Source organism: Pteronotus mesoamericanus, unplaced genomic scaffold (genome assembly GCF_021234165.1).
Source record: "Pteronotus mesoamericanus isolate MK-2021 breed Mesoamerican mustached bat unplaced genomic scaffold, CSHL_Meso_final contig_124, whole genome shotgun sequence".
In the NCBI taxonomy this organism is placed as follows: domain Eukaryota; kingdom Metazoa; phylum Chordata; class Mammalia; order Chiroptera; family Mormoopidae; genus Pteronotus; species Pteronotus mesoamericanus.
The window spans coordinates 1,250,634-1,262,905 of NW_026555051.1; positions in this window are offsets into that span (position 1 = coordinate 1,250,634).

Below are 12,272 nucleotides of genomic sequence, written 5' to 3' on the forward strand. Positions count from 1 at the left end.
TTTATAGCTGTCACTCTATTCTATGATTCTATGCTTCTGGTCATGCATTTTGCTCATTAGTACATTATGTGCACTAGATTCCTACTGTAAGTGAGATCATACAGTATTTGTCTTTCACCAACTGGTTTATCACACTTAGCATAGTTGTCTCCAATTCCACCCATGCTATCAGAAAAAGTAGTAATTCCTTCTTTTTTTCTGCAGCATAGTATTCCACTGTATGAATGTAGCTGTTTTTCTATCCACTCATTTACTGTTGGACACTTAGAGTGTTTCCAAATCTTGGCTATTGTAAATAGTGCTGCTATGAACATGGGAAGTATATCAATTCTTTTCAATTGGTATGTTGGGATTTTTGGGTATTTTCCCAGCAGTGGAATTGCTGGGTCAAAAGGCAATTCCATTTTTAATTGTTTGTGGATATTCCATGCTGTTTTCCACAGTGGTTACCCCAGTCTGCATTTCTACCCGCAGTGCAGTAGAATTCTTTTTTCTTCATATCCTCACCAGCACTTGTTTGTTGATTTATTAATGATGGCCATTTTGGCAGTTGTGAGGTGATATCTCATTGTGGTTTTAATTTGCAGCTCTCTGATGGCTAGTGATGTTGAGCCTCTTTTCATATGTCTGTGGGCCATCTGTGTGTCCTCCTTGGAGAAGTGGTTAGTCAGGCTCTTTGCCCATTTTTAAATTAGACTGTCTTCCTAGTATTGAGTAATATAAATTATTTATATATTTGGAGATTAACCCCTTGTCTGATGTGTCATTGGCAAATATGTTCTTCCATAAAGTGGGTTAACTTCTCATTTTGATGATGGCTTATTTAGCTGTGCAGAAGGTTTTTAACTTGATGTATTTCCATTTGTTTATGTTTTCCTTTATTTTCCTTGCCCTAAGTGATATATTGGCAAAAATATTGTTATGCCATGTATGGGAAATTTTGCTGCAGATGTTTTACTCTAGGATTTTTATAGTGTCATGACTTATATTTAAGTCTATTATCCATTTTGAGTTTATTTTGTTATATGGTGTAGGATGTTGGTATAGTATCATTTCTTTCTTTCTTTCTTTCTTTTTTTTTTTTGTATATATCAGTCCAGTTCTCCCAACGCCATTTACTGAAGAGATTGGCTTTACTCCGTTGCATGCTCCTGCCTCCTTTGTCAAATAGTAATTGACAATTAAGATATGGGTTTATTTCTGGGCTCTCTATTCTGCTCCATTGTTTTATGTGTCTGTTCTTATGCCAGTAACAGAGTGTTTTGACTACAGTGGCCTTGTAGTATAGTTTGGTCACAGGTACTGTGATTCCTTCAACCTTGTTCTTCTTTCTCAAGACTGCTGAGGCTATTTTGGGTCTTTTTGGTTCCATATACATTTTTTGGTATATTTGTTCTAGACCTTTGAAATATGCCATTGGTATCTTAATGGGAATTGTGTTTAATCTATAGATTGCTTTGGGTAGTATGGACATTTTAATGATAATTATTCTAATGCATGAACACAGTATATGCTTCTGCTTACTTCTTTCCCTCAATTTCTTTCTTCATTCAGTGTCCTATAGTTTTCTGAATACAGATTGTTTATTTCCTTGGTTAAACTTGTCCCTAGGTATTTTATTTTTTCTGTTGTTGTTGCAATTGTAAATGTGACTGATTTCTTAGTTTCTATTTCTGATAGCTCATTATTGGTGTATAAAACTGTCATCAATTTCTGAATATATACCATGAATCCTGCTACTTTGCTGAATTCCTTTATTAGGTTGAGTAATTTTTTTTGGTGGAGCCTATAGGATTTTCTATGTATCACATCATGTCTTCTGCGAATAATGACAGTTTTACTTCCTCTTTTCCAATTTGGATGCTTTTTATTTATTTTTCTTGTCTGATCATTGTACTAATGGAATACGTGTGTTGAGAGCAGGCACCCCTGACTTGTTCCTGATCTTAAGGTAAATGCTTTTAGTTTTTGCCTATTGAGTATAATGCTGGCAGTAGGTTTTTCATATACAGCCTTTATTACACTGAGGTATGCTCCTTCTATGCCCATTTGAGTGAGTTTTTTTTTTTTAATTGTAAATGGGTGCTGGATTTTATCAAATGCTTTTTCTGCATATATTGATTGATCACATGACTTTTTTCTTTCATTTTGTTTATGTGATGTTTCACATTTATTCATTTGTGAATAATGTAACATCTTTGTATCCCTGGAATAAATCCCACTTGATTATGGTGTAAGATTTTTTTAATATGTTGCTGGAGCTTGTTTGCTAATATTTTGTTGAGGATTTTAGCATCTATGTTCTTCAGAGATATTGGCCTGTAGATTTCTTTGCTGAGTTTACCTGGTTTTGGAATTAAGATAATACTGGCTTTGTAAAAAGAGTTTGAAAGTCTTGAATTTTTTGAAATAGTTTGAGAAGGATAGGTGTTAGTTCCTCTTTGAATAATTGGTAAATTTCATCTGTGATGCTATCTGGTCAGAACTTTTGTGTGTCAGGAGTTAGGGTTTTTTTTGTTCCCCCTACTTCCCACCCCTCCCCTCTTTAATTTCACTAGTTATTTTTGGTCTATTCAGAATTTCTGCATCTTCCTGATTCAGTTTTGGAAGATTTTATATTTCTAAAAATTGATCCAATTGATCCAGCCATGTTACCACTTCAGCCCAACACCCATGTGAATAACCACGGCCTCTTTAATGACCTCACCTTTCCTTTTGTTATGATGATAGTTTTTGTCCTGTCATTGGTTAAAAGTCCATTTTTGGGGTAGTCTTCAGTTTATTTTGAGTGACTATTCCCTTTAGTTTTATTTCCAGTTTGGTTCTTGGAGGAGGTGTGTAATATATCCTCCTATTCCACTGCCATCTTATGACGCTCTGTTTTCTTCTGTGATTTACAGTTTCTGTTCTTATGTTTAAGTCTTTAATCCATTTAAAGTTAATTTTTGTCATTATTCATAGCTACTATCTTGGGCTATTGGGGCATATAATATCCCCACATAATATGGAGTTGGCCAAAAATTTGGTTTTTTTCCATAAGATGTCTCTAGGAGCTCTTAGTTGTCTTTAACTTCATTCAAAACAATTTTGATCTATTATATTGTCATATCAGTGTGCACTTAAAAAATGTTAACAAAATTGGAGAATTTTTGTGTAGCCATTTTGTTTTGACAATGGAAGAAAATGTGCAACATTTTTGGCATATTATGCTTTATTATTTAAAGAAAGGTAAAACTCAGCTTAAATTCAAAAAAGAGATTTGTGCAATGTATTGAGAATGTTCTATGACTGATCAAACGCATCAAAGGTGGTTTGCAAAGTTTCACACTGGAGATTTCTCTCTGGGTGATCCTCATGCTTGGGTAGGCCAGTTGAAGTTGACAGTGATCAAGTCAAGTCATTAATTGAGAACAATCAGTGTTATTCCATGCAGAAGAGAACCAACATACTCAAAATATTCAAATCAATAAAGTCATTGGTGAAAAAGAAACAATGTGTCTTTTATTTTACAGAAAAATCAAAATGGATTTTTATTTTTTTTGCCAACTCAACAGTTATGGCTCAGAATTTAAAAGGAATAGGACTTAACATTTTCAGCATCAGGCACCTACTATCTTAATCACAGAGGAGTTGGAAATAAATTTTCCTAATATAATAGATGACAAAGAGATTGTTTTATAAGAACAAGAGTATGATTCTGACTTAGTGTTTTATATTTATGGACTGTCCATTTCACATATGTCTTTAATATTTTTGTATACATATTTGTACTTAATATTTGTTCCTATTAACTTTATTTTTGTTATTTTACATTGAAATGAACAATTAACATGAAATCTATACTCAAATATTTTTAAATGTAAAATATATGATTGTTTACTATAGGTACAATGTTGTATAGCATAATTCTAAAGCTTCTTCCCTATTGATTAGTTATTTTACTAATCAACTGAAACTTTACCCTCATTGATTATTTTACATGTATAGCAATCACTAGTCTGCTCTGATTCTTAGAATTTGACTATTTCAGATACCTCATATAAATGGAATCATGTAGTACTTGTCGGTGATTAGCTTATTTCACTTAGAATGTCTTTAAGAATCATCAATGAGTGGCATATTGCAGAATTTCCTTCTTTTTCAAGACAATAGAATTTTATTATATATAAACATATATTTATATATAAATATCATATAGTATTTCATTATATATAGTATTTATATAAATATAGTACTTCACTATATATGAATTTATATTATATATATTTTAAAAACCTCACATTATTTTTTACTCATTTATTTGTTAGTGAACATTTAGGTTGCTTCCACATTGTGGCTACTGTGAATAGTGCTACACTCAACATTGGTATGCTAATGTCTTATTGGGATTCTAATTTAAATTGTTTTGTTTTAACATGCAGAAGTGGAATTAATGGATCATATGGCAGTTGTATTTTTAATGTTTTGAAGACCCTCATACTATTTTTTACAGATGATGAACCATTTTGTATTCCTATTAACAGTGTACAGGTGTCCCATAGTCCCTACTTCCTTGTAAACACTTGTTTTCTTCTGTTTTTTTGTTTTGCTTTGTTTTGTTTGAAAATAGCCATCTCGACATATGGGAGTTGAGATGTAGTATCTCATTATGATTTTGACTTGCACTTTCCTGATGATTAGTGCTATTGACTATTTCTTTGTCATATATATGGACATTTGTATGTCTTCTTTGGAGATATGTCCTTTAATCCATATTTAACTATTTTTGTTTATTTGTTTTTACCATTGAGTAGTAGTAGTTCCTTATATATTTTGTAGATTAACCTGTTATCAGATATTATGGTTTGCAAATATTTTTCCCATGCTATAGGTTGTATTTTTATTCTGTTAATTGTTTCCTTTGCTGTGTTGAAGTCTATTAACTCTCATTTTAATGAACTTGGAAAATGTTTCTGTTTTAGCAACCCAATTCAAATTTTTAGTACATTTGCTTTTTAAAAAAATTTGTCACTCACAAATATATTTACGTGAATTATCTGCCAAATTAGTTGTGCTAGTGTTAAAAATAAGGTCAAGGATATATTTTTATCTAAAAAAAATCTTAAAATTATTCTTCCCTATAATAAAACAAGTGTCCTCCACAGTATTTGTTCCCACTTCCCATCTTGTTCTCTAGGCTATAATTAGGGGAAACGATTATATTCCAAAGGAGTTGCTAAACCCTGGCAGCAAGTACTTCAAGGAGCAGGAGGGTACATATGAGATTCTGAGGTTGCTTAATCAAGAGACCCCAAACATAGAATAGAGGAGATAATTCTCTGAAGATACAGGATTTACTATTTTAGCAATTACTTAAGAGAGCATATGAACTTGCTACTTGGATAACTTCCAGAATATAGAAAATGTGAAGACACATTTTGGGCAAATTTGGAATGCCTGAATTAGTGAGGCAGATGGTAGAGAAAGGAATTAAAAGCTTGAGGAAGTGATCATTCTAGAATACATGAACTCTGTAAGGCTAGAAGATACATAATACTGCAAAAGGATTGTTTAATTACAATGTATATGAAGTATGTGTTAATAAAATATTTAGTGGTGGCTCTCCTCTGTGTGGCAGGATTATAGATAGAAGAGGCCATTATAAAACAAGGCTCACTGAAATGAATGACTGATAAAACCCTAAAATTACACAATCCATGTTGTTAACCCAAGAAGTCAGATGGATTCAGTTATTATAAATGACATAGTTGGAGTGACTGCCAAAGGATCAAGAACTGCAGAGCATTAGTGGAATGATTAAGAAACACAAAATTTCTAGGATCAAGTATACAATAATCCCAAAGGGTACAACTCTGCTTTGTCATCAGAAGAGACCAAGGATGCATAATGATAAAGCAGTCACCCCAATGAGAAGTGGTGTTCCACTGCCCAATTTTTAGTTCTGAGCCAGATTTTAGTCCCCATACCTTTGCGGACAAAAGTAAGCTGAGTTCCAGGAGGAAAGACCTAATAATATCATAGCAGGTATATAATTTAATTATCCTCCAGTTTTTTTTTTTCAAGAAATCTTAAACTAACATACACTAGTGATATAATGTACCCAAATATTTTGAGGAATATGAAGCTTAGGATGAGTTGACATTGATATTACTGCCCATCAAAGTAGAGACTAATTAGAGGTAGGTAATATGTGAAGTCCTAGGTAAGGCCTGGTTTACAGTTGGTGTATTAGATTTTCATATCCAGTTGATGATTATCCATTTCTGAATATATAATTAGCATATACACACTTGTTAGTTTTCAGAACACACCCACTGGGCCATTTACCTACAGGATAAGAGCCATTTTGGTAGGAGAGAACGTGTGAAAGAAAGCCTCTGAAACTGCCACTTCTGGTCACTGTAATAAACAAAAAATCATATTATATCTTCAGGAGATGGTGAACATGAGGGTCACCTTTTAAGGTCTAAATGCTACATTGCAATTGTCTTTATTATGTCTTCATTTTATTAACTATTTTGGCCTCATTAAAATCAGATGACTATTGGAGTAGGAGAGCCGATTCAACTAAATAAACCCTCAGCTCATCTCCTCTTCAACTGAAGCCACTCTATTAGATGCACATCTTCATTACAGTAGATTTGCAATGCTTCAGATACATGATGTGGCTATTAATTTGTCAAATGTATTTTTTTCTGTTTAGATCAGAAAAAAATAGAAACTTTGTAATCACATGAAATGGACAGACATATGCATTTATAGCTTTGTCCTAGTGATATGTTAATCACCCAGCTGTATGTTATAATATAGTCAGAAAATATCTGGACTGTCTGAATACCCCATAGGACATTATGTTGGTCAACTACCTTGACAATATGTTTATTATGCTAGATGAACAAGAAATGGCTAGTACCTTAGAGAACTGTGTAAAACATATATAATTCAGAAATGAAAGTTCAGTACTCTGCTGCACTGGAAAACTTTTTAAAGAGTCCCATGATAAAAGATATGCTAGGACATCTCCTCCAAAATAAGAGTTAATTTATTGTACCTTGAATATTCTACTGTGAAGGCAGAAGCACAATACCTAGTAATATTTTTAAGATTCTGGGGACAGCATATACCCCTACATTTAAATTCTATTTCAATTCACATATTGGATAACAAGAAACTACCACTTGAATGGGGCTCATAGCATAAAAAAAGGCTCTACAGCACACTGAAGCTGTGGTGCAAGCATCACTGCTGCTTGGATCATACAACTAGGCAAGCCGTGTTCAATCCCAGTGGTTAGAAATGATGTCATGTGAATTTCACGGGAAGCCACAGTCATAGAATCACAGGATAGTCTCTTTGGAGTCCAGAAAAACACTACGCTGTTTGTAGACAACAATTATATGTTTTTTAAAAAAAGTATCCTTGGTTTATTATTGAGTCTTGATGGACACCATGGGGCACCAAATAACTATGCAGCCAGACATGCCTATAATAAGCTAGTTCTGTCAGACCAATTCAGTCATGGGTTTTGATGGGCTCAGGGGCAATCCACTTTAAGTTGGAAGTTATATGTCCAAATTTGAGCTAAAGTATGACCAGAAGTTTTCTTTACTCAAGCGGCATGAGCAGGGAATCCAGAGTCTTAGCTTATCCATCCCTTTTGTACCTTAACTCATTTCTCTGATAATATGGGGGAATCCTTTTGATTATCTGATAGAGACTAATAAATCCTGAAACTGGTGGGTGAATGGGTTCCACTGGTCATTTCGTGTACTATGGCATACAAAGCTGCAAGCTTGATGGTCTGTGGCTGCAATGGTCCATGAAAGTACAGATGAAGTACCAGCTCAGAAGTGATATACTACAGGGTTGGTACAGTATCTTCTAGGATTCAGTATAGTTACTGAATGCCCAGTCCTCAATAGAAATAGTGTGAGAATTTAGGAACCAAGGAGTACAAACAGTGGGAGAAGGCCCCCCCTCTACTCTCATCATCATTCCCAATGAACCACTAGAGTATTTTGTTTCCCATACCCATAAACCTGGCTTCTGAAGAGTTAAATACTTTGGTCCCTATACAGCAGGCACATTTTCTCCAAGGAAACAGTCTCATTAAGCTGTAAACTATGGCTGCTTTCTAATTCTCCCATGCTCCTTATGTCCAGTATTCAGTGGAAAATCAGAGCCCTGACTATTCTGGCTGGCATCATTGACACAGATCACGAGGATGAGGTTCAGCTGTCCTTATACATTGGGAGTAGGTATGATATGTATGTGTGGCATCCAGGTGATCCACTTGGTATTTTTTTGCCCAGTTTTCAGTGTGAATAGGCATGTGTAGTAAACCTGGTCTTCACTAGTTATTTCCAGGAGCACACATTCTCAGGTTAGAGGGTCTAAGTGGTGCTACCAGTTACAGCACAGATACCAACAGACTGGTGGTGGGAGGAGTCTGTAATGGACAGAAGGATATGTTGACACCTGAAGACTAGCTTCAGGGATGAGGGCAGTGGTTTTTCTTACCAGCCTTCTTTTTCTGAGTTTCCCTCAAGAAACAAAGCCTACTATAATTCTGTAGGTGCTATTCCCTGAATGTGTATGGAAAATTAGATCTGAGCAGTGGATATGGAGAGGCACCCCCAAAACTCCTCAGTAATTTGGTTTAGTAATTCTCAGGCCTGACTCCCATGGTGCCTGCTATACTCAGTCCCATCTATATCCTCTTATTTCTACAGGTGTTAATCCCTGATGAATACCCTGCATGCCAAACACCTCAGTGCTAGTGCACAGAGAACTAACTTGTAATACTGCAACATAAATATATGCCTTGAAAAATCACTGTTCACATCACATGTGGAATGTTGTGCTTGATATTAGGAAGAACACTGTAAGAAATATAGTTCCAAGTTATTTAATCCAGTAGCAACATGCCACATACAGGTATTTAAATACGGTTATTAAATTAAGTAACATAAAACAATTGAGTTCCTCAGTCATGTTTGCCACATCTGAAGTGCTTAAGAAAACACAAGTGACTGTCACAATAAAAATAGCATGTGCAGAACAATTCCATACTAACATGGAAAGTACTATATTGGACAGTGATTGCATTGATAATGGTATAAAACTAATACAGATTAGGACAGTCTCAACTCATCTGAGCCTGTCTTAAAAAAAAACATTGTATTTTTGCAGAAGGTAAATTCAGGAAAGCCTATGGTACGGCATAGTAGGACATGAGTTTTCAAGACTTATTACTTCAGACTTCTTGCAGAATTCATGTCATCATTATGTGTCTATATTGAAAGTGATGAATATTTCCTATCCTTCTGCATGTAGGTACAAGTTACAAGAAATGTCTTCTATGAAATAACACATATAACCTTCAATATCCCTTATATTTAAATGATAATATTCTAGATAATTAATTATAACTTTGGTAACTAACATATCTTACTCAAAAAAGTACCATATAATATTATCTACAAGTTTCTAATGTTTCATTACATAAGAAATGTGATTTATGAAGGGTTCAATAAATTGATAATTACCTATGATAATCATAAGGATACCAAAAAATAGAGGAGAAGCCTATGAATTATGTCAAAAATTCTGTATGTAGGCATTAATTTTTTAACATAAATCTTTATAATTTACTTCGATGTATATTTATTTTATTTTATTTTTTTATTGTTCAAATACATTTGTGTCCTCCTTCCCACCATCACTTTTGCCTGTCCCCCTCCCACACCTCCCTCCCTCAATCATTTCCCACTTTGGCTTTGTCCATGAGTCCTTTATACATGTTCCTTGACTTTACCGTTCCCTTCCCTTTCCCCACTCCCCACTTCCCCCTTGATTCTGGTTTCTTTTTTCTTTCAATGTTGCTGGTCATATTTTTCTTGCTTTTTTGTTTCTTTGGTTAGGTTCCACTTATAGGTGAGATCACATGGTATTTGTCTTTTGCCCATTGGTTTTTTTCACTTAGCATAATGCTCTCCAGTTCCATCCATGCTGTCACGAAGTGTAGTAGCTCTTTCTTTCTTTCTGCTGCATAGTATTCCATTGTGTAAATGTACCATAGTTTTTGGGTCTAATCATCTACTGATGGGCATTTAGGTTCTTTCCACCACTTAGCTATTGTAAATTGTGCTTCTATGAACATTGGGGTGCATAGGTTCTTTTGTATTGGCGTTTTGGTGTTCTTAGCGTATAGTCCCAGCAGGGAATCACTGGATCAAAAGGCAGTTCCATTTTCAGCTTTTTGAGGAAATTCCACACTGCTTTCCACAGTGGCTGCACCAGTCTGCATTCCCACCAACAGTGTACTAGGGTTCCCTTTTCTGCACAGCCTCGCCAGCACCTGTTGATTGTTGATCTGTTTATGATGGCCATTCTGACCTGTGTGAAGTGATATCTCATTGAGATTTTAATTTGCATTTCTCTGATGGCCAGTGATGCTGAGCATCCTTTCATGTCTCTGGGCCCTCTGTGTCTTTCCCTTGGAGAAGTGTCTGTTCAGGTCCTTTGCCCATTTTTTAATTGGATCGTTTCTCTTCTTGGAGTGGAGTCGTGTGAGTTCTTTATGTATTTTGGAGATCAACCCCTGCCTCAGGTATGAGGTCCCACTTGTTTATTCTTTCCTTTATGTCCCTTGCTTTAGGGAACATATCGGTGAAAATATTGCTGCATGGGATATCTGAGAATTTCCTGCCTATGTTCTCCTCTAGGACTTTAATGGTGTTGCGACTTATATTTAAGTCTTTCATCCATCTTGAGTTTATTTTTGAAGATGGTGTCAGCTGGTGATCGAATTTCAGTTTTTGCATGCAGCTCTCCAGTCCTCCCAACACCGTTTGTTGAAGAGGATGTTTTCACTCCAATTAATACTTATGCACCTTTCGTCAAATATTAATTGACCATAGAGACATGGGCTTATTTCTGGGCTTTCTATTCTGTTCCACTGATCTATATATCTGTTCTTGCCACTACCAGACTGTTTTGATTAGAGTGGTCTTGTAATGTAGTTTTATGTCCAGTATTGTGATCCCTCCTGCTTTGTTTTTCTTTCTCAAAATTGCTGCAGCCATTCAGGGTCATTTATGGTTCCACATAAATTTTTGAAATATCCGTTCTATGTCTGTAAAATACATCACTGGTATTTTAATAGGGATTATGTTGAATCTATAAATTGCTTTGAGTAGTATGGACATTTTGATGATGTTAATTCTTCCAATCCATGAATACAGTATATGCTTCCATTTATTTGTGTCTTCCTGAATTTCTTTCTTCAGTATTGTATACTTTTCTGCATACAGGTCTTTTACCGTCTTGGTTAAATTTATTTCTAGGTACTTTATTTTCCTTGTTGCTATAGCAAATGGGATTTTTTTCCTGATATCTGCTTCTGATATTTCATTGTTGGTGTACAAAAATGCCTTCAATTTCTGAATATTGACTTTGTATCCTGCTGTTATGCCAAATTCACTTATTACGTCGAGTAGTTTTTTGATGGAGTCTATAGGGTTTTCTATGTACACTATCATGTCATCTGCAAACGATGATAGTTTTACTTCCTCCTTTCCTATTTGGATGCTCTTTATTTCTTTTTCTTCTCTGACTGCTGTCTCTAGGACTTCCAATACTATGTTGAACAGAAATAGTGAGAGTGGACATCCTTGTCTTGTTCCAAATCTAAGTGGGAAAGCTTTCAGTTTTTGCCCATTGAGTATGATGCAGGTTGTAGGTTTTTCATATATGGCCTTTATTATGTGTAAGTATGCCCCCTTTATTCCCACTCTCCTGAGTGTTTTTTATCATAAATGGGTGCTGCACCTTATCAAATACTTTTCTGCATCTATTGAGATAACCATGTGGTTTTTGTCTTTCCTTTTGTTTATGTGATGTGTATTTATTGATCGGCAAATATTGAACCATCTCTTCATCCCTAGGATAAATCCCACTTGATCATTGTGGGTGATCTTTTTAACGTATTTCTGGTTGTGGTTGGCCAATATTTTGTTGAGTTTTTTAGTGTCTATGTTCATCAGCGATATTGGCCTGTAGTTTTTTTTCTTGGTGGTGTCTTTATCTGGTATTGGTATTAGGAGGATGCTGGCCTCATAAAAAGAGTTTGGAGGCCTTCCTTCTTCTTAAGTATTTTGAAACAGTCTGACAAAGGCAGGGGTTAGCTCTTCCTTAAATGTTTTGTAAAATTCTCCTGTGAAACCACCCAGCCCAGGGCTTTTGGGTGCTGGGAGTTTTTTGATTACTGC